This window comes from Alligator mississippiensis, chromosome 7 (genome assembly GCF_030867095.1).
Source record: "Alligator mississippiensis isolate rAllMis1 chromosome 7, rAllMis1, whole genome shotgun sequence".
Classification (NCBI taxonomy): Eukaryota; Metazoa; Chordata; order Crocodylia; family Alligatoridae; genus Alligator; species Alligator mississippiensis.
The window spans coordinates 3,424,624-3,446,380 of NC_081830.1; the positions used below are offsets into that span (position 1 = coordinate 3,424,624).

General features: G+C 54.7%; 1 long non-coding RNA gene across 2 annotated transcripts; it reads right to left on the reverse strand.

Moving 5' to 3' along the window:
- Nucleotides 1–2,556: 2,556 nt before the first annotated feature.
- On the reverse strand, nucleotides 2,557–13,305 carry LOC132251625 (uncharacterized). Of its 2 annotated transcripts, none has more exons than XR_009463615.1 (6): nucleotides 11,161–13,305; nucleotides 8,704–10,854; nucleotides 8,537–8,612; nucleotides 4,492–7,678; nucleotides 4,311–4,395; nucleotides 2,557–3,711 (listed from the first exon to the last, which is right to left on the reverse strand). It is a non-coding gene; the product is annotated as an uncharacterized LOC132251625 (long non-coding RNA). The 2 variants fall into 2 exon arrangements; XR_009463616.1 differs by having other exon boundaries at nucleotides 10,799–10,854; nucleotides 11,161–13,302.
- Between the last annotated feature and the right edge of the window lie 8,452 nt (nucleotides 13,306–21,757).

The following is a 21,757-nucleotide window of genomic DNA, read 5'->3' on the forward strand; positions in this document are numbered from 1 at the left end:
AGGGAAGGGGCAGACGAACCCACAACTCCAAGTGCCTGAAGAAGTCCCATAAGCACCAGGTGATGCACTGGACAGGCCTGGGGAGATCTCCATCGCTGCTGCTGAAGCTCGTCCAGTAGCTAGAAAGGACTGCGAGAGTCCAAGCGCCTTGCATTCATCTGATTCAACAGAAAAGCAACAAAAAAAAAATAGACATCCCTTATTCATAATGATGAAACTGCTTATTTGGGCCAGTCCAAATGACAGAGTTAAAGAAAAAGGCAGGGGTTGGAGCACATTGAAGTGTGAAAGAAATGTTGCTTTCAATGAAAGTGTTCTTTTTCCATTTTCTTGTACCATCTATGCATTTCCCGGAGCCTGACAAAGGGACTTTGATCCCGAAAGCTTGCAGAAAAGGATGATTTTCTTACCATTTTCCAGTTGGTCTAATAAAAGGTTTCATTTTGGAACCACGAGTTCTGGTTTTTGTAGTTCTTTTTCTATTGGCATTTTGTCCTACCTTTCTGAATGAAGCGTAAGTCTCATTAGTATTTTAACCTCTCCTCTCCCATCAACCTGGAAACCAAGTTTGAAATATTGAATTTACAGTGAGATGTCTATTCCATTTCCTAACCAGCTTTACATTTACTTTTCAGCGGTTGGATGCATGTGGATATCTGGTTTCCAAAGGAGATCTGAAGGAGACACAATTATCAGTGGGGATGCAGCCCACCGTACCCAGAATTAAATATGCACCTCTCTCTTCAACTCATTTATAAGCCTCAGTGTGGAAAGTGTTGTATTTCCTTGGTTCCTATTTAATCTTCTTTCAGTCTGCACATGATCAGCTGGGTGTCATGGGTTCAAATCCCACCCTTGCATGGTGAGCGGGTCTCTGGGGCCAGTTCTTTACTCGCAGGGCTCCCCAACTCTTTCATTGCTGTGGCCAGAGGCACCGAGTCAAGAGGCCACATGCACCCTCTGGAAGATGCTCTCCGCTTTCCCCAATATCTCCCACCCCATCTTTCATACCACGAGACCAGAAAGACTCGCAGCTGCTTGAACTCCACTGGTCCGCTCCGAATCAGGCCCAGAAAATACTCTTATTTGCTATCATGTGGAATTTGCTCCAGGAAAGTGGCATCCTCCAGCACTAAATAAAATGGAACTGGAAACCTTGGCTAGTTTGTGAGGATTTGTTTCATGGTTCCCCCAATTTTTTACCTTGTTTCCTGCCTCCTGTGCTGTTGGTGGGTCCAGCAGACGAGCTGCTGTGGGTTTGCAGGAAGAGGGTAACTTCACTGATGAATGCAGCAAAGGAGAGGCAGGGAAGTGCATCAGCCCAAATGCAGAGCCCCTCAAAGCCCTTGCTCCTAACTAGAGCCAGCTGTATCCGACCAGCACTGTTATAAGCCTCTGAAAGAGCCACTGTCCCTCTTTGGCTCTGACCACAAGTGTCCTGCTTGGCCGGATGCAAACCCAGTTAGCTACCAGCTCTTGGGGGCCCCCAGCACTTCCCTTCCTCCTGCTGGGCATCCCCTAGACCCAAACTGCAACTGTGCAGCTCATATGAAACCAGCAGCAATTGCTGCAAGCCCTTCTCCCACTCAGCGCAGAGGATTGGACTCCCTCGGGGGCAAAGCTCACCTCAATGTCAGGGTGCAGCTGAGCCTGGTTCTGGGGGGCTCGCACAGGCCCCGCTTCTGCAGCTTCAGCAGCACCAATCCCGACCCGGAGCCTTTCCGGTGTCGATGTCTCACCTGGCCGTTGCTGGGTCACAGCTTGGCCTGAGCCCCCACATCGAAGCACCCTGCCCATGGCACCTGTAGAGCACCCAGCACTGATGGTTTGCACTGGGTTGAATGCTTGCAGCAGGGATTGGGGCTCCCGCCCTGCGGCACTGTGGCTGGCCCTGCATCCCTCACCCTCTACAAGAGCAGGAGGCTTTCTGAGCCCAGCTGGAGGGGACTAGTAGCGACCCACAGCCTTCTTGTTGGAGGGACTGAGCTTGGGGAAGTCATGAACTCTGCACTGGCAGAGACCCAGGCATCTCTAGGCCATATCCTTGCCCCAATAGTCCTCAGTCCCAGTGATCCTAAAAGGGGGCACAGCACCCTGTTAAACTATCACCCCTTCAATACCCCGTGCATCCAGTGCTGGGGCACGTTGCAGAAGCAGTTTTTGAAAGTAACAGCACTGACCTGCTCCTTGCCTCAGTCCCTTCTTGTCCTTAAAGAAACATCCCAAAAGGGATACTGCACCACCCCCGTCCCACAGAGCCAGGACTGATCATGCCCCAAGTGCAGGTCATAGCTGTGGAGGATGCTGAGCCCTACACACCCCCAGTGCCTGCCTCGCAGCTGCGTCTCTGCCTAACCGTCCTAGGGCAGCATAATCCAAACCTACCCAGTTATTTGGTAGCTTAGGGAGAGCTTGGACCTTGGTCCTTAAGATGCATCCTCAGGCCCAAAGCACCCACACCATGCCATTAGAAATAAGGAGCAGGACGTGTACTCAAGGCATTCAGAGAAAAGTCTGAAACAAATAGACTAAAAAAACACCAAGAAACTCACACCATTTTCTGAGCATTTTCTTTTTATTGGGACCATTTTTTTCTCTTTTGAGAAAAGGGACAGCTGAACTTCAACAGATTGCAGCCACGTACCACAATTTCACCTTACATTATTTTTTATTTTCTCAAATAAATCAGGACTGATTTCCTACAGTGCATTTACAGTTGTCAATTGGGGACTAGGCATCACCTGTCATATTATTTTACCATTTTTAAATCAGAACAGGACATTTTTATTCAACAAGACAGATCAGATCAGTAGACAAAATGAAGAAGTTTATTATTCCTCCAGCCAGCTCACAACAGGAACGGGTAATGGCCAAGTCCTCTCAGTGTAGAAGAGCACCAGGCGCAAGGGGAAAAGCCTTTTTATACTGTTTATTGTTCGACTGTGCACATCCGGTTTGACACTAAGCACGCCAACTACCGCTAGGATCATTTGGACACAGGAGATCTTCATGTATGGGGATGGAGATGAACCCTTTCAAACACCCATGGAGCTTCAACTTACAGACGCAACCAAATTGCACCACAAACAGCCTCAAACTGGCCCCACAGCCTACGGCTAAAGCAAGCTACAGCCAAGCCACTAACCGAACTGAGCACAACCCTGCATTTCTCCACCAACACTGACAACCCAACCCAGAAAACCCTACACACTGCCTTCAGTCACAGCTATTTTGATCAACTCCTAAACTAGCAACAGCAACCAACCTGCAAAAACCTAGACCGCCACATATCAATACGCACAACTAGCACAACACCTCAACCTCACTGCCTACAAATCGCAGCCAACCAAATACGCACAACGCCTCAACCTCACTGCCTACAAATCAGGGCCAACCAAATACGCACAATGCCTCAACCTCACTGCCTACAAATCACAGCCAACCAAATACACACAATGCCTCAACCTCACTGCCTACAAATAGGACCAACCCAAGACTGAGTCCCTGGTGCAACTTGAAGCGTGCAGCAGCTTGCTCCTAACTGAGTGTTTGAAAGTGTAGAGATGCACACAACAGTCTCCATCTGTACATATCTAAGCATACATTAAACATGTATGTCTCTTCCTCCTGCCCACACCAACCCACACTTGTTGTTTCTGAGCTTTCTGGTCCTGCTTTCTGTTCCTTCTTCTCCAGCTGCTCTTCAGGGACCTGCAATAGTACACAAGACAGAAGTGGAGCTGGCTGGCAACGAACTGCACACACCACTAAAAATATACACTAACGTAGCTCACGGCGCCTGTTATACTCTTGAGCTTGGTGACCTTTTGAAAGAAGCGGGGTGCGACCGGCTTCCTGCTTACAGGGAGGTCCCACTGCTCCAAGGCTCCCTCAGCCACATTTTGGCTCTTACGTGACTGCGAGCTAAGGGCAGGGCGGTCACTGTGTCCAGAGTCCCTTTCCTTCGCACCCTTTTCCCTGGCTGACTACCTCCCACCTCACACCCTGTCCCAGGCTTTGTCCTTGCAGTGCTGGAAAGACTTGGTGGTGCAGGGGGAAGTCAATGCAGCCTGAGTGCATATCGAGCGGCTGCAGCTTCTCTCTTTTCAGCCCTGCTGTGAAGGGGTTCCTGCAGCCTCCCTGCAATCCCTAGGTAACCCCTCTGCCCAACCGCACAAAGTAGCCTAAGATTTGGAGAAAGCAGGGCAGGAGACCTGTGCCTTGCTTATAAGCCAACAGACCCAGGACGTCCTGGCACTTCAAGCTTTCCATGGCTCACATACCCCAAGTCTTTACCCAAACTCCCTCACCTTTGTCTCCCTGTGGGCTGGCACTGTTTTCTGTCCTGGTTACACGTTAACTCCTATTTGTCTGTTGTCTTCTCTGCTTCTTCCTCTGGAAGCAAAAAGGACAAGACAGAAACAGGATGTCAATCAGCACGATGGAAGATGGGTCTGCAGGCCCCTATTTCTCTCCCTCTCTTATCCTTACCTGGACCTGTGGCCACTGTCCTCTATCCGTGGAAAGTGGGGAGGGCAGACATCTGTGGTCTGGGCTGCCGACACCTGGGCCAGCCAGGAGCAGAGCGTGAAGGGCCAGGACTCCGGACAGAAGTGCTAGGACGGCACCATGAAGGTGACCACAGACACCGGCAACCCTGCTTACAGGGCGGTGCTCCCTGCACACAGCTGGCTGCGGGGCATGAAGCCCAGAGAAAACCTGTAAAGCCCTGAATGCCAGCTGACGGGTGCATCAGGCAGTCTCAATCAGGGCTCAAAGCAGCCTCGTGTCTGGGGACACAAAGGCCATTACTTCAGACACCCATCGTGGCTGCTACAGAGCCCAAAGGGCTAACTAAAGGAGGCCTCCTCCCCCAAGGTCAGAGGGGCTGGGGGGGCACAGCCCTGTTTACAGGGTGCGAGAGGAGACCATCTCAATGGTGCCAGGAGCAGCAGAGCAGAGACCTGGACCTGAGTTACAGGAAGGTCACGAAGCCTCAGGGGTCCCAGCGCGCCCAGTATCCTCCACAAGCCTGCAACCTTCCCTGCAGTCTGTGGGGATCATCTGTGGCCAACCTCACCGAGTGGGATGAGACCCAACCCGGAGAAGCAAGGGGGCCTGGACCCTGCTTACAGGCTGCAGGCCGGGGTCGGGGGCGCAGAGCAAGGGCTGGCCAAGTGCCAGGGCACTCGTCCCCAGCGACTCGGCTGGGGAACACGTGGCTGTCTCTCAAGGAGGGCAGGAACTGCAATCGAGCTACCAAGTGCCCGAAGGACCCCAAAAAGAGGGGGTCTAAGGCCTGTACCCCGAACTACAGGGAGGCCGTGTGCCCAAAAGTATTAGAGAGGGGGCCTAATGCTCCCCGAGACCAAAAGGCCTGGAAATCCGTCCCCCTAGGTATGGAGGTGGGAGGAGAAGGCTACGAGGACGCATCTCGCCCCTTTCCCAGCACTGGGAAGAAAACAAAGTACGCTGCAGCGATTTTAACAACAAAAAGAAAATAACAAATGCTTTCGCTCCCAGGCGCTCCTCTCTCTCGCTCTCCACACTCTCACAAGGGTAAAATGTGTTCCCAGGCTGGAAAGGAGCTCGATGCTGCAAACTGCTTGACCTCCAACCTTACACTGAAAGTCCTCCTCCGCTCCCAGGGGGCAAGAAAACTGAGACCAGCACCCTCGTTACAGGGCACGGCCCGCCTGGCTAGTCAGGCTGCCCACGGGGGGCAAAAGGGAGAGGCCCATAACCCTGCTTACAGGTAGGGCCGTCAGGCCTGGCAAAGGACAGGACTGTCCCCAAAGGCACGTAGAGACCTGAACCCTGCTTACAGGGCAGGCCACAGCTCTGCAGAACCCAAGTGTCCAACAGGATGCACAGGACTCGTACCTTCATTACAGGGCACAGTCCGTGTGACTAGCCACACTGCCCAAGAGAGGCAAAAGGGAAAGGCCCATAGCCCTGCTTACAAGGAGGGCCACAGCCAGCCAAAACACAGAGCTGTCCCCAAAGGCACATTGAGACCAGGACCCTGCTTACAGGGTGGTCCACTGCTCTGCGCAATCTAGCCCTCCACCAAGAGACACGGGACTCGCACCCTCGTTACAGGGCACGGTCCATCTCACTGGCCACACTGCCCACGGTGGAGAGAAGGCAAAGGCCCAGAGCCCTGTTTACAGGGCGGGTCGCCAGGCCGGGCAAAGGACAGGGCTGTTCCCAAAGGCACGTAGAGACCTGAACCCTGCTTACAGGGCAGGCCACAGCTCTGCAGAACCTAGGCGTGCAACAGGATGCACAGGACTCGTACCCTCGTTACAGGGCACAGTCCGTGTGACTAGCCACGCTGCCCAAGAGGGGCAAAAGGGAAAGGCCCATAGCCCTGCTTACAAGGAGGGCCACAGCCAGCCAAAAGACAGAGCTGTCCCCAAAGGCACATTGAGACCTGGACCCTGCTTACAGGGTGGTCCACTGCTCTGCGCTATCTAGCCCTCCACCAAGAGACACGGGACTCGCACCCTCGTTACAGGGCACGGTCCATCTCACTTGCCACACTGCCCAAGACAGGCAAAAGGGAAAGGCCCACAGCCCTGCTTACAGAGGGGGCGGTCAGGCCTGGCAAAGGACAGGGCTGTGCTCAAAGGCACATAGAGACCTGGGCCCTGTTTACAGGGTGGTGCACAGCTCTGCACAATTTAGCCGTCCACCAAGAAACGTGGGACTCGCACCCTCCTTACAGGGCACAGTCCATCTCACTTGCCACTGCCCAAGAGGGGCAAAAGGGAAAGGCCCACAGCCCTGCTTACAGGCGGGGCCCACAGCCAGACCAAGGACAGGGCTGCCCTCAAAGGCACATTGAGACCTGGACCCTGCTTACAGGGGGGTCCACAGCTCTGCGCAATCTAACCCTGCACCAAGGGACGTGGGACTCGCACCCTCCTTACAGGGTGGCCCAGCTGTCTGGATGTGGAGTGCCAGGCATAGATGCATGAAAAAGGACAGGTGCCTGGACACAAGGATTGGGAAGGAGGCCACAGGCTTCAACCCAGACCACGGGAAGGTCATCAAGCTCTGGGGTCTAAGGAGTTTGCCGTCACCCCACGAGACTCGGCTCCAATACGCGAGGCCGCCCTTCAGCACAGCGCTGCAGACTGCTCCGGCTGCCTACGCCAGTGGAAAGAGGCTACGTCCACCCTGCTTACAGGGGCTCCTCTCCGACTGGCTGGGAACAGCAGTGGACTTTGACTCCCAATTACAGGACGTCCAATGCTAGGAACATTCAAAGTGCCTGTCATTCTTACACGGTAAGACACACCATGCACCCTACTCACAGGAGGCTGCGCCCCTGGCAGTCATGTCTGGCAGCTGGCCCGGGCCCCGCTTACAGGGCGGCCCCACTGCGCAAGACCACTGAGTAGATCCACACTCTTTACAAAGGAGGTGGCGGTGACACACGCCTTGCTTACAGGGTTGTCCACTTCCACCCGACTGCCACACAAGTGCAACAGCATCAAACGCACAAGCTCGTTACTGCGTTACAGAGAGCTCATGCAGCCAAAATTTGGCTAATACATGACTGATACTTGAAGGCAGGGAGATCACTCTGTCCAGAGTCCTTTCCCTTCGCATCCCATTTTCCTGGCTTTCCGCCCTGGTGTGGTTCGCCTGCTGCTCGTCCATCTGGCAGCTGCAAAAAGGAAAAAGAAAAGAAATAAGGACCCACCCCCGACAAAGAAACTGAAACACAGTCTGGGTGTAAAGCATGGGGTCAGAGACTGAGACAGGGAGTTGTAATGTCTGTTTGGTCCTTCCCTGCCACCCCTGTGGAGCCGTCTTCTGTTCGACAGCGGGGCGAGAAGGAATGTCCTTGTTCAGCTCCCAAAGACTAGCTCAGCTGGAAATGGAAAGCCATGGGCCACAAGCCGACAGGCCCAACTTGTACCACATCACAAGGTATGGCAGCACAAGGCACCTGCAATCCTACTTACAGGATGGTGCCCCCCCCCCCCGCAAACACCAGCTGCCATGGCACAAGGCTGACCGAACGCTGGTTGCTCAGGCCGTGCGGTTCAAGGAAACAAGCATCCGCACACGTGGAGGACAATGGGCAGAAACTACAACTTCCTCCACAGCAAAGTCAAACCCCTCAAAGGACCAAAAAAACATTCAAAACACCTGCATTCAAGTTGGGGACGTAACCAAACCCCAGGTAACAGCAGTGAGTGGGGGAAGGAACGACTGCCCGCTTGCGGCTGCCAGGCCGAACCCAAGCGACAGCAAGCTCACAACGCCCAGTGTCCTAAAGAGCTTGCTGCCTTGGAAAAGCAAAGCGGACGTGACACATGCCTCTGGTTTACAAGATGCTCAGTACTCCACCTAAAACTTATCCGCGTATGACAACATCAGGAGCTAAGATAGGAATCCTGCTCCTAAGAAGGTGCCAACAAACCAGACTTCCAAGGCCCCCCGATCCCAAGGTCTATGGCTTGGCAAAGGGACCAAAAATAAAGAAAGAAAAAGAGGGGCTGCATCAAAGCTCCCTTACCTTTGCATGGTTTTCCTCCCTCCTTGTCTGCTGACTCCTGCTTGTGCGCCACCTTTCCAGCTGCTCCTATCAGGGCCTATAGTAAACACAGGCAGACACTGCATTTAACTCGCCATGTTGAAAGACAAGTCTATGGGCTGCAACTTCTCTCCCACTTTAAGCCATACCTGAATCTGGTGCCAATCTGTCCTCTCTATCCGTGGAGATGGGGGACGTCACATGTCTGTGGTCTGGGCTGCCGACACCTGGGCCAGCCAGGACCAGAGCGCGACGGGCCAGGACTCCGGACAGAAGTGCTAGGACGGCACCATGAAGGTGACCACAGACACCAGCAACCCTGCTTACAGGGCGGTGCTCCCTCCACACAGCTGGCTGCGGGGCATGAAGCCCAGAGAAAACCTGTAAAGCCCTGAATGCCAGCTGACGGGTGCCTCAGGCCGTCTCAATCAGGGCTCAAAGCAGCCTCGTGTCTGGGGACACAAAAGTTATGGCTTCAGCCACCCATCATGATGGGCACAGAGCCCAAAGGGCTAAAGGAAGCCTCCTCCCCCAAGGTAAGAGGGGCTGGGGGGGCACAGCCCTGTTTACAGGGTGCGAGACGAGACCATCTCAAGGTGCCAGGAGCAGCAGAGCAGAGTCCTGGACCTGAGTTACAGGAAGGTCACGAAGCCTCAGGGGTCCCAGCGCACCCAGTATCCTCCACAAGCCTGCAACCTTCCCTGCAGTCTGTGGGGATCATCTGTGGCCAACCTCACCGAGTGGGACGAGACCCAACCCGGAGAAGCAAGGGGGCTTGGACCCTGCTTACAGGCTGCAGGCCGGGGGCGGGGGCGCAGAGCAAGGGCTGGCCAAGTGCCAGGGCACTCGTCCCCAGGGACTCGGCTGGTGAACACGTGGCTGTCTCTCAAGGAGGGCAGGAACTGCAAGAGCTACAAAGTGCCCAAAGGACCCCAAAAAGAGGAGGCCTAAGGCCTGTACCCTGAACTACAGGGAGGCCGTATGCCCAAAATTATTAGAGAGGGGACCTAATGCTCCCTGAGACCAAAAGGCCTGGAAATCCGTCCCCCTAGGTATGGAGGTGGGAGGAGAAGGCTACGAGGACGCATCTCGCCCCTTTCCCAGCACTGGGAAGAAAACAAAGTACGCTGCAGCGATTTTAACAACAAAAAGAAAATAACAAACGCTTTCGTTCCCAGGCGCTCCTCTCTCGCTCTCCACACTCTCACAAGGGTAAAAAGTGTTCCCAGGCTGGAAAGGAGCTTGATGCTGCAAACTGCTTGACCTCGAGCCTTACACTGAAAGTCCTCCTCCGCTCCCAGGGGGCGACAAGGCTGAGACCGGTGCCCTCGTTACAGGGCCCGGCCCGCCTGGCTAGTCAGGCTGCCCATGGGGGGCAAAAGGGAGAGGACCACAGCCCTGCTTACAGGGGGGGCCACCAGGCCAGGCAAAGGACAGGGCTGTCCCCAAAGCGACAGAGAGCTGGACCCTGCTTACAGGGCTGTCCACTGCTCTGCGCTATTTAGCCTTCCACCAGGGGCACGGGACTTGCACCCTTGTTACAGGGCGGCCCAGGGGTCCAGACGTGGAGTCAGACACAGATGCATGAAAAAGGACAGGTGCCTGGACACGGGGAGAGAAGGCCACAGACTTCAACCCAGACTACGGGAAAGTCATCAAGTTCTGGGGTCTAAAAAGTTGGCTGTCACCCCATGACGCTCGGCTCTGGTGTGCAAGGCTGCCCTGCGGCACAACGCTGCAAACTGCTCCGGCTCTCTAAGGCCAGTGGAAGGCGGCTACGTCCACCCCGCTTACAGGGGCTCCTCTTCGACTGGCCAGGAATAGCAGTGGACTTTGACTCCCAATTACAGGATGTCCAGCGCTAGCCATTTTTTCTCATGTTAGAAAGCAGCATGCACCCCACTTACGGGTTGCTGTGCAATTGGCAGCCAGGTCTGACAGCTGGCCTCGACTCTGATGACAGGGTGGGGCAGTGCTGTGCAAGACCACTAACCAGATCCACGGCCTTCACAAACATGGTGGTGGGGACACACCTCGATTACAGGGTTGTCCGCCTTCCACCTGACTGCTGCAAAAGTGCAACATCAAGGGCAGAGACTCGTTTCTGAGTTACAGGGAGCTCGCCCAAAGGCTCACAAAGCCCAAATTTGGCTAAGACATGATCGAGACCTGAAGGCAGGGATGCCACTCTGTCCAGAGTCCCTTCCCTTCACATCCTGTTTCTCTGACTGGCTTTTCTCCTACCTCGCCTCTTCCCTGCTGCTTTCCCCATCCGCGTCTCCTTCCCGTTCTTCCGAGGCCTGCAAGAACAGAGACCCAGACGGGCTGTAAGTGAACAGAGCCAGAGCATACATCTAGGAGCCATAACCCTTAATGCACTTAGTATCCTCTGGAAACTTGCAACCTCCCCCATAATGCACAAGCAATACAATACCTCTGGCCAACCTCAGAAAGTAGCCTCAGACAAGCAGTAAAGGCAGGGTACCTGGACATTGCTCCCAGACTAGGGGCACGGGAAATCCCACCCCAAACCTTCCAAATCCCAGGTGTGCAACTTAGCAATGAAACCCATGGGGTGGACACTCCCCATGTCCAATTTCTCTTACCTTTATCTCCTGTTTGGCTGGCCTGGCCTTCCTCCCTCCTGGTCAGCTCGCTGCTGCTCGCCTGCCATCCCGTCTGCTTGTCCTTCCTGGGGCGATGCGCATCGACCCTCAAAGGGGACCGGTCTCGCGGGATTCGGGGCTGCAGCCTCAGGTGGCCGGTCCAGGCAAACGATGTCTTCCATCAATCCCTTATCAGCAAGGGATTCAGCATCCTGGACGACCAGCTCGGACACGCTCAGCACACGCTCAGGACACACACAGTGGTTACAAGGGAACCACTGCAGAAATTAAAGGGGGCAGCGGGCGGGGAAACTTGGATGTGAAGTAACAGGAAAAGAGATGAGAGAAACAGCGCAGCGGGGAAGGATGAACTTGGAGATGAAAGGCACCAGACACCAACCAGGTGCCTGGCAGATCAATTTTATTTGTCCATTAAATAGCAGGCTGGCTCACACCTGCTTTTGCGTTGTTTTCTCTGCTGGTTTTCTTCGGCGGCACCCCCTGTGCTCGTGCTTCCCCATGGGATGGCCTTGAGAGGGCACAAGCCCCCTCAAGTGACCACCAGTGCTTGACCGCCCACAGAGCTAGGCAGCACCACACCGTGGCTCGGGCTTGGGGGTGTGAAAGACTGTCAGTGCTTGACCCGTTTGCGAGCAGGGCAGCACCACACCGCAGCTCGGCAAGATGACCCCAAGCAGACAGCGGCGACCTCCAGGCCCTCGCCCACTGCAGCCCCAAGTGATGCCTTAAGAAGGGGCCGCGGGCCAAGCCCCACGGGCCTGGCCCGCTGCCCCCCCCCAAAGGCAGGAAATGAGAACTACAGGGGTTCAGACCAGACCCACTGCCAACCCGAATGGTATCTTAAGGGAGGACAGCGGGGGCCTACAGACCTTGCCGCTGCCCCCACAAATGACACCCTAAGGGAGGACTGCGGGGGTCCTCCGGCCCTCCCCACCGCGGACCCAAACCATGCCTTAAGAGAGGACCGCGGACAGAGACAAACCAGCCCTGCCTGCCGCCCCCCCAATGACACGTTAAGGGAGCAGTGGAGCTGACTACGAACCTGAGCCTCCGCCCCCCTGAAGGACACCTTAAGGGAAAGCTGCGGCCGAGGCCCGGGGACCTCGCCCACTGCCCCCAAATGGTGCCTTCAGGGAAGAACTGGACGCGTGCAAGCCCGGCCGCTGCCCACCCCGCGGGTCACCGGTGCTTGACAGGTGCTACGAGCCACGCAGCACCCACGTGGCTCGGGACGTCACTCCCCACAGCCTTTCACAGCCCCGGGCCTGCAGAGGGGCCGTAGGTCCCCAGCTGCAGCCCGTGCCCCGCCCCCGCCCCGCCCACCCCGGCACAGAGCGGGCAGGGGGCTCCGCCTCACCTCCTCGGGGCGCCGCCGCCTCTTCAGGTCTTCCGGGGTTAGCGCTCCCCGCCGCTGGCCAGCTGTTCTCCGCCCTCCTCGTGCCGCGGTGAGGCAGGCGTCGCTGCCGCTTCAGGGCGCTTCTGGGGTTACGGCTCCCCCCCGCTGGCCAGCTCTACCAGCTCTTCTCAGCCCTCCTCGTGCTGCGGTGAGGCAGGCGCCGCTGCCGCTTCAGGGCGCTTCTGGGGTTACGGCTCCCCCCCCCCCGCTGGCCAGCTCTCCCAGCTCTTCTGTGCCCTCCGTCGCCGTCCGTCACCGAGTCCGCCCGTGTGCGCGGCACGCGGACTTTTATTCTTTCTGGAGGCCCCGCCCCTGATGGGGGACCAATAGGAAACCTCGAGGGAGGGGGTCAGTCCCCCTCAGCGATACTTCGGCACCTTGTCTCTGGGGCACGTGGGGGGAAACTTTCCTCCTGCCGTCTGCTGATTGGCGGGGAGGGACACGCCCCAGCCAATCAGCCCGTGCCGTTCTGCTGCAGCTCACGAGGCCGCGGCATGCCTGCCACGTGCGCGGTCTGGCGGGCTCTGCGCGGCGTCACGTGGTGTCTGGCTTTGCACGCTGGCTGAGGCGCCCGGCGCGAAGCGGGCTTTGCTGGGGTTTGCCGTGCTTCCTGCCGGGCTACCGGTCTTGAGGCGTGTTAACATGCATGGACACACACATCATCTGTAACTACCCGCATGGATCCCCTCTGCTTGCGGGCACGGCCGCGCTGCTCTAGCGCACTCATTGCCACACACCGCCGCCGGTTCCAGTTTCCCGCCACTCCCGCCCCGCTCCTCTCCACAACGCGCCTGTGCGGAGCAACCCCGCGGGTTCTTCCCGCTCTTCCCGCACCGCGGGTTTTCACTGCTTTTTTCCCGCTTTTTTTCTATTTTTAAACAAGGCGGTGAGGGGGGGTGGGGGGGGATTCCGTGCAAATGTTGCGAGCCGGAGAGCCCCCCCCACCCCCCGGCCCGGCCCGGCCCGGCCCCGCTGCCTCAGCCCTGCCCGCGCTATGGGACCGCGAAGGATCGCAGGCGGACCAATCGGCGCACAGAACGGCATCCCTCCCAGCCAATCGGCGCACGTTTCCAGGCGGCAGAGGCTCCTGAGGGGACCCGGGCTGGGCTGCCCCTCCGCGCCCCTCACGCAGGCACCTGCGGGGCTGAGACTGGCGGGAAGGGGCAAGCACAGCGCTGGGACACTGCACCCTGGGACCAGGGCTTTCTTTAATAATGAAAGGCCCTCCCCTTTCCTTTCTTTAACAATGAAGGGAACATCACTAGCAAAGTTCTCGTTTCTGGAAGCTGGCTCCTCCACTGACCCCACCGACGCTGCAGGACACAGCCCCCCCGCCCCCCAAAGCGGGTAGGGAGCACTAATAACCCTTTCAAGCTGGCGGAGGTTTCCAGCTCCACTTTATTGAAAAGCAAAAGGTAATTTTTGAACAAAGTGGCTCGCCCGAGAGCATTTCCCAGGTGTGATGCAGAGCAGACATGGATTCGAGCTGGTGTCAGCACTCAGCAACGCTCGTCCTTGTGCTGGTAGTGCGATGCACGGTGACCTGTCCTGGCCCCACAGCTGTTGCTACCAAGATGGGGGCGGGGGGGGTATTTCCAGGCCCCTAGACATGCCTTGGCACTTCCCAAGTGTGTCTACACAAGACACTTATTGCACATTAGCCTAATAACACTGTGCAGTAGCTTGTCATGGCAAAAAACATGCTATTTATGTGCAGTCTTATTCAGGTAACGTGCAGTTAGTATCACTAAATAACTATGTGCCAGTGCTACTGCACTGTACCTTTAGTGCATTTAGTTAGTACTTTATTAAGAAAGTACTAAAATAAATGCACAGTATCTAAGGCGCATTAATGAACATGAATCACCACAATGCAGTGTGCTGTGTGACACTCACTTCAAGCGAACATCTCACACAGGCTTCTCAGGTCGAGTGTCAGGATCTTGTTTCCTTTGCAGTGACTTGCACCGAGGCTGTAGTATGTTTCCAGGTAGATCCCGGGGTTGAAATCCATCTGATAAACTTCTCCCTTGGTGAAGCTAGATGGAGCCTCCACCTTGCACATGCAATAATTTTGGGTCCCGCCCTCTGGGTCAGCTGTACTGCTAACTTCTGCTTCGACTATTGTAACCCTTTCCTATGCTGCCAGATTGCAGTCCTCGCCCTGCTGCTCTCATGCTGGAGCTCTCGGACTGAGAGGCTTGCAGAGACCAGAGGTGATAAACCCAGAGCTGAAGCTGCCAGGCACGCGCTGGGGAGGTCTCGGGCTTTCTTTGGCCCTCGAAGCTGTGGTGACTGCTCTGACAATCCTAGATACACCCACTGGATAGATTGCTTCCAAGTTTGGGTTTTCTTAAGGGGGAAAATGGACTGAGACAGTGTATTTCGGAGCTATACAGTCATAGAAACCGAGGGTAGGAAGGGAGCTCAGGAGGTCACAGCCAGTCCAACCCCTGCTCAAAGCACGACCCTCCCCAACTACATCATCCCAGCCAAGGCTTTGTCAAGCTGGGTTTTAACACCTCCAAGGATGGATACTCAACCCCCTCTCTGGGTAAACTGCTCCAGTGCTTCATCACCCTCCTAGTGAGAGAGTTTTTCCTAATATCCAACCTCAACTTCCCTTGCTGCAACTGGAGCCCATTGCTCCTTGTCCTGTCATATGTCCCAAATGAGAACAGTTCAGCTCCATCTCTTTGCAACCCCCCAGCAGGGAGCTGAAGGTTGCTATCAAATCCCCTCTCGGTCTTCTCTTCTTCAGACTAAATAACCCTTAGCCTCTCCTCTCAAATCATGTTCCTTAGCCCTCCAACCATTTTTGTTGCCCATCACTGGACTCTCTCCAACTTGTCCACATCCTTTCTGCAGCGGGAGTCCCAAAACTGAACACAGTATTTACAAGTGATTCCCTTGTAAAACTGCTTCAGCAACTTTTTAAAGGACTGGATACAGAGGCTATGGGACGAGTGTTACTATAACAGCGTGCTGGGGCTGCGAGCTATTGCTGGGGGGTGTTGGAGGATGGAAGTGGCCTACAGATGCCTGTGTGTGTCAGGAAAGCAGTGACACGTGGGATTGCTGAATACTTGTCAAAACTCATCCCTCTTCCAGCACCGCAGCAGAGGGCTGTAGGACAGGGCATCGTTCCCTGCTTTTATCATCCTTGTGAGTAACTGTGGGCATCGCTCCCTGTGTTTTATCATCCTCATGAGTAACTTTTCATGGCAGCAAAGTGAAGCAAAGTCAGCAGGAGAGGGATTCATTTTGGCTGTAGGAGTGCAACTCACTGAACCAGGAGGGAGATGCAGAAGTCTCTGAGCTCCCTAGGGATGCCTGTGAAGTAGGCACTTGGTAGTTAACATGTGACGGCATTTTTCTTGATGTATCACAGGCTTCAGAACAGGACGGAGAAGAAACTGTGCCCTGTGCGATGGGATGGGTTGCATTGGGTGGGTAAGATGCATTGGTTGAGTGGCATGGGAACTGCCCGCTGGGACAGCAGACAGCGCTATACCTCGGCTCCAGATAGACTGTGCTGGGGGCACCTAAGGGCTGGCACCTTTCTCTGGGTTTGCTTCATGCCAAACAGGGCTCTTGGTATTAGATGAGTTAGAAAGCAACAAAAAAAAGCAGGGGGGGTTGCAAAATAACTCCTCCAAACTATAAAAGTTTCTAGTTCTGTTTTACTGATTCGTAGATGAGAACTCCACGCAGAAGTAGTTTGCATGTTATACAGCAAGAAAGCAGCAAAAAAAAGCAGCGGGGGGGAGGGGGGGGTTGCAAAATAATAATACGGTGCTTATGGAGAAGCTTTGCAATCAAACGTTATCAGGCTTATCTCTGCTACCGTCATCTCCAGCACTAACATGTTCTGGATTGAATTTGGATCATACCCTGCCATGTAAATGGCTCTCCAGAGAAATTGGATCTTACACGTACGGTGCATTTCTTTCCCCTTGGCTTCCCTCTCCACACCCAGCCTTGCACCCTGTATTTGTTTAAAGCTTACAGGGATGCGAGACCTGAGCTCAGCCGCAGCAGAGACTGGTGAATGCCCTTGCTTATGTGACTGTGCAGAAGTGCAGGAGGCTGGCCGCCTTCTTTTAAACCTTCTTCTAAATCCCATTTGCTTTTGGATCAGGAGGGAAGGGGGCTGTGGGGCCCAAACAAAGATCTTGGGACAGGTAACGCATCCTGCAAAGTCCTCTGAGGGGTCAATAGCTGCATGCCCTGATATCTGGGGGAAATACAGACACACCAAGAGCATCCTGAGACATGGCCCTGTGCCTGTCACCACCATGGTATTGGGGACCTGAGCCTCCCAGACTGGGGCAAGGCACTGAGATGCTTTTGTTGTCATTAGGGGTGTAAGTTGTAGCCACATTAGTCTAAGGACACAGGCAGACAAGGTTTTGGGGGTAAGTCTGATATCTTTTAGAATATCAGAAAACTCTTCTTTGCAAGCTTTCAGGTACAAATAATACCCTTTGTCGGGCTGAGGAAGTGTCTGCAGATGGTCTGTGCTCTTCCTGGATGAAGTAGTAAAGCAGCCAGAGGCTCGCAGTTTGGATCGCTTGCAAGCACTTTAAGTACCGAGGGCCTTTGTCCTCAAAAGCCTTTGGCAGAGAAGACCATTTTGGACAGAGCCTTTTGGACAGAGAAGACCATTTGGCTGTGGGGCCGGTGTTACTCCCATCTCCAGGCAAGACTGCAGGCTGGTTTATTTTAGGTGCTGATGGATGGGCCCACTTTAGTGATCAAGTGCTCCCATCTCAGCTCATTTCAGGCTTGTGGCACTCTCTATAGGTAGATGGCTGAATACTCCCAGTTGGACCGGGATAGCACAGCACATCCCCTTGCAGGCGGAGGGGAAAAATCTGCCACGTCCTATTGAGTTCTCATCGTGCTTTCTCTTTTCGGGCCATGAAGAGGCAGTCAAGGCTCATGTGAAACTCCACTGCTCCTTGTTCTGTCATCTGCCCCCACTGGGAACAGCCCAGCTCCATCCTCATTGCAACCCCCTGCAGGGAGCTGAAGCTGAGCGGCAAGGACAATTCTGCTGCTGCTTGAAGGCACCTTGCAAAGAGAACAGGTTTGTGCATGCACCAGTTGGGAAGGGAATTGTTCTTGGGGAAAAAATTCACCAGAAGCCTTTATTTTATTGCTTTTACTCTCAGCTGCATGAAGGGATCTTGCTGCCACTTTGGCTGTGCATACTTATGTCCAGGAGAATACCCACAGGCCCTCCTCACCCAGTACAGAGGTAACGAGGGTCCTTCATCCGTTCTTCTCCCAGCTGCCAATGCAATTGGTGCATCCAAGGCAGGCTGTGGGCAAGTTGGGGGTCAGGGGAATGTTGGAAAAATGTGGCACCATGGCTAATTTCTGCTTCCAAACCGCTGAGATGGCTCTGCCCACGTCGGGGGCCAGACAGACCAGTCTGCATGTCCCAGAGTCTGATCAGCACAAATCCCCTGCAATTCTCTAGAGGCTCCTACACTGCACCGATCTCCGTGGTATCTGTGTGTCCCCAGTTGCGTGATAACTACCACCTTCCTTGTGGTTTTCTCTAGTCCTGCCCCTGGGACAGCAGGGTGGGCACAGGGGGGAGGTTTTAAACCATTTTAAATGATCTCTGTTGGTATTTATGCCACTGATGTGCGCAGCGGTGCCGGCTCAGGCATGTTTCCATAGGCTACATTGGAGAAACCAAAGTCACGAAAACTTGCCAGGCATTTAGAGGGAGAGCTGGCAAGGTTGGATGGTCCTGTGCTCTCATGGGGGCCAGCCCCTGAGATAGCTCTGGAGTTTAAAGCCAGCTTTGCCCTCCCTTCCCCTTCTTCCCTGCCTTGTTCCTGCGCCTAAAACACAAGCAGTAACCGAGAATCGGACCCAGAGGTCCAGAGGTGGATACACCTCTGTGGATATCCAAAAGGCTTCCTTTGCCTCAAAACCTCTGGTGGCCTGAACTTGTGGTATCTTTGCTGGCTCAGAAACTTTCTCCGCGGTCAAGGCCTGATTCCAGCTCAAGGCAGGCGTGAAACTGCAACGTCTAGTTTATGGAAGTGAACTTTTTGGGCTCTGTGCTCGAGCAGTGCTGGGCTTCTGGTGTTACCTGCAGAGTCCCACCTCTTGCACTGGATTCCTCTCCCCTGGGAACAAAAGATCCCGCTTGCTCCTGCAATACAGGATTGTGAAACAAAGGATTTGCATCCTAGTTCACTCTGTCCTTGTCTTGCTCCCTCTCCTTCCTGCTCTCTCTCATACCCTCCGTCGGTGGTTTAAAAGGGTTCTTTTTTGTTGTTTGAATTTCTCTCTGCTGTAACAAGAAACTAGCAATTAACTATTATAAGGCTATTTTACAGTCCTATGGAAACCCCTTTTATCCATTTTGTTTTAAATGGTTATATCTTTTATTCCTAGTTTTCAGGAATATAAAACTTTACAACATTTGCTGCAAACCTTCATACTTTGCTTTGCAGTTTATGGCTCCCTCTGCAGATATATCTTACACATAAATAAGGCTTTCATCTCTACCATACTCAACCATGCACTGCGGTGGCTGGGAGCAGTTTCATTAATGGAAATCTCTCTGCAAATCTCAGCGTGATTCATATTCAGTCTCCATCTAGGCTGATCCAGTGGTGCAGAGCCTGGAGAAGTGATCCTAGCTGAGCATCTAGTCTATTTGGACTGTCAGTTCTTCAGGGCTGGGACCATCTCTGGTGCATGTGGGCAGAGCGGTCAGCCCAAAATGAGAGCCCATCCCTTCAGTGGCCTGGTGATACAAATAAGCCCTAATGAACCCTCTCTGTAATGAATGCAGCCAGGAGCTCTGCTAATTTCCCCTGCTGCTGCTGATCTGGCCCACAGGTGTTTGTCTGGAGAGGGAAACCCTCCGCCAGTGCGGAGGCCTGGGTGTGCCGTTCCCCTCCGATAAAGGCGTTTTAGGATTAATAAGGGGGTCCTGTGATGCACTCAAGCTCTACAAAAGTTTTGCATGCCTGCTCCCCCGGCCCCATCACACAAACAGCAGTCGGCACTGGTTGCTGCTGGCATCGGGGTAGCCGGCATCGTGAAACCCATCCCCATGCTCCCACCCAGAACACCCCATGCCAATGCACCTCTCTGCTTCCACCGAGGCAATAAAAGTCACCAAGAGGCTTTGGTGTCCATGCAGATTTGCAGTGAGCTGTACTTTGTCAAAGGCAAGAGCAGCTCATGCCTTTGGAGCTGAGCTCCAGGGTTTGACCCCACTGCCAGGGGCAGGGTGTGCCGCGAGGGATGGTTTTGGCAGGACTGATGGTTTGGTTCCTGGATGGGGCAGCATCTCCACAGCTGAGAAGGGACATTCCTACAAGAGGCAGATCCCTGTGTAACATTGTGGGTTTTGGATACACGATGGTGGTGGAGGATCGGACGTGAGCGCAGGCAGGTCTGCTGCATGTTGAGGACTTAGCCAGTAATGGGGGTCTCTCTTCGAGTATGGAGAAGCAAGTGCCAATTCAGTTTGCAGACAAGGTTTCATAGTTGGTCGGGTCAGAAGGGACCTGAGCAGATCGTCAAGTCCAACCCCCTACCATGGCAAAAAAGAGTACTGGGGTCAAACGATCCCGGCTAGGTGTTCATCTAACCTCCTCTTAAAGACCCCCAGGGTAGGAGCCAGCACCACTTCTCTTGGAAGCTGGTTCCAGATCCTAGCCGCCCTGACCGTGAAGTAGCGCCTCCTGATGTCTAGCCTGAACCTACCCTCTGCCAGCGTGTGACCGTTACTCCTTGTCACCCAGCGGAGTCCACCCTGCTCCTGCAAGGTACGTCCCACCTCTACTGCGCTACGCGCTGGCTGTAGGTCGGAGTAGCAGGATGACTGTCGCGTGAGACTGCACCTCTCTTTTCTTTTACAGCAGCGACACGAGCCCAGGCATGCTGTCACCCATGTTTCTTAAGCAGTGTGCCTATATGTATCTCTATCTCTGTCTCTGTATATATAAAGCTCTGTATATCTCTATGTAGGCATATACATAGAGCTATCTCTCTGTCTATCACTTTATATTTCTATCTCCATTTCTATAGAGGTGTATTTCTATCTCTATCTCTCATAGTGTTTGCTGTGCAAGCCCCAGACCCTGTGAGAGGCCATTGCTCTCTCTCTGCAGCCCATTTTGTAGCAGTCCTGGCTGTGCGCAACTGGGGCACCTGAGTCCAAGTCAGAGCCCCTGGCCGTGCCCTGCAGCAGGGCTGGCTGGAAGGGGAGGCAGAGGCCTGAGCCCTCGGTGGGGCGCCCTTGCCTCTGGGGTGTCAGGCCCCAGCCCAAGTTGGGACAGGGAACCGGGGCTGGCTCGGGCTCAGCTCCCAGCTCTGTGACACGTGGCTTGTCCTGGGAAGGAGCCTCGCGAGCGCCCATCAGGCGTGACTGCCCATGATCAGCACCTGTCCCAGCGCTCCCCCAGGGACCCGCGGCTCCCAGCTCCCTGCAGCTTTGGTGCAAGTCCCTGGCCACTGCCCCTGCCGCCCCACATATCATCTAATATAAGCGGAAGGCAAGCAGTGCCTGTGCCCACCCCGGAGCCTGGCTCACCTCCCAGGCTGTCTGACCTGGACGTAGCATTTCACCATGTCTCCCCAAAGTCAGGGTAGATGTACGCCCGATAGACTGGAGACCTGGGATCACGGCTCTGCTCCAGGTCAGGTCAGTCTAAGTTGCAGCAGCCGAGCTGTTGGCCATGCTGCTGGGCTCCTGGGTGAGGTGCTCCTGCCTGCTCTCACCTAGCTGGACCCATTCCCCCGACGGGAAGTGAAACATGGAGGTTCAGACCTGGGACTAAAACCAACAGTCAGGCTGGGGCTGTAACCACTGTGCTTTTTTGAGGCTCTCAGCCGGGGGCACTTAGTGCCTACAAGGAGGAGCGTGCTCAACAGAAGACACATATTAGCCAGCGTTTCCAGGAGCCTGGGGGGGGCAGCGTGTTTTCGGAGCTAAGTCCCACGCTGCTCCGTCAGCGAGACTGGAGGTCAAGTCCTGATACGGGAACAGTGGGTGTTTGGGTGCAAGCAGTGCGACTGCTCATCTCGACTAACATGGGGCCCTGTTCAGAGACACTAAAGCCCCCAGTCTTTAATGCTTTCATTCCATCTCAGAGGCACCGAGTCAAGGGGTGCAGCGCATAGCTCTATATTCAG